At 41.4% G+C, this 839-nt stretch overlaps 1 protein-coding gene across 1 annotated transcript in view; it reads right to left on the reverse strand.

Annotated features, from left to right (window-relative positions):
• The window catches only part of LOC125038884 (S-adenosylmethionine decarboxylase proenzyme-like), a 31,855-nt gene extending 31,785 nt beyond the window's left edge, over nucleotides 1–70 (reverse strand). Inside the window, exon 1 of the mRNA XM_047632515.1 lies at nucleotides 1–70. This exon is cut by the window's left edge and continues 137 nt beyond it. The gene's annotated coding sequence lies outside the window, so the exon portion shown is untranslated.
• Nucleotides 71–839: the final 769 nt, after the last annotated feature.

An 839-nucleotide genomic window follows, 5' to 3' on the forward strand; every position in this document is an offset into this window, starting at 1 on the left:
AGCGCAGGGACTCGAAGGAGAGCGAAATATCTGTCTTGAACGGTGGCAGAGGCTGGTCTGGGAGAACCTGCCTTGGTCTGCGGAGTGGAGGGCCTGCCAGGGGAGCGGGAGAGATGCCGGTTACCATTTCACGGCTATATTATACGCGCCCTTTGTCGTGGTGCCATCATTATCATGCCCGCTAATAATGCAGGGTCGTAAGGATAATGACGTACATCATGACGAAAACGTAATCTAGCACGTGCTTTGGCGGTTAACAGTGTGGTTAAATTATTGCATGACTGAAGTGACATCCATGCGTAACGTGATTGAGTGGGCTTGTTTTTTCACTTGAGTGCAATAAAGACATTGCATTTATCTATTCTTACGTAAATCCCTTTTTTATCATGCATAGATTTACGTAAGTTTCACGCACGGCCAACATGTAACTTGGCAAGGGAAAATATCATGATTAAAAAGGAAGAAAAAAGATGATAAGATTAACAATAATGAAAATATTAACTTTGACGATTATGGTGGTAATAAATCGTGACGAAAGAGACAGAATGGTAAAAATGACTCATTGTAGCCATGGTTATAACAAATATACGAATAACAACCATGATAATGATTTGTATTACTATTATTGTAAAGGGAAACTTTATAATCCCGATTATAAAGTTATTAATAGTCGTGGCGGTAGTAGTAATAACGGCAGTAGAAGTACAGTTATCGTCAGCAGTAGGAGTCGTGGTAGTAGTAGCGGCAGTAGTAGTAGTCGTAACAGCACTAGCAGTAGAGGTAGTAGTAGTAACAGAAGCAACAGCAGTAGTAGCAGCAGTAGCAGTAGAGGTAGCAGC

The sequence above is a fragment of the Penaeus chinensis genome, chromosome 26 (assembly GCF_019202785.1).
Source record: "Penaeus chinensis breed Huanghai No. 1 chromosome 26, ASM1920278v2, whole genome shotgun sequence".
NCBI classification, from domain to species: domain Eukaryota; kingdom Metazoa; phylum Arthropoda; class Malacostraca; order Decapoda; family Penaeidae; genus Penaeus; species Penaeus chinensis.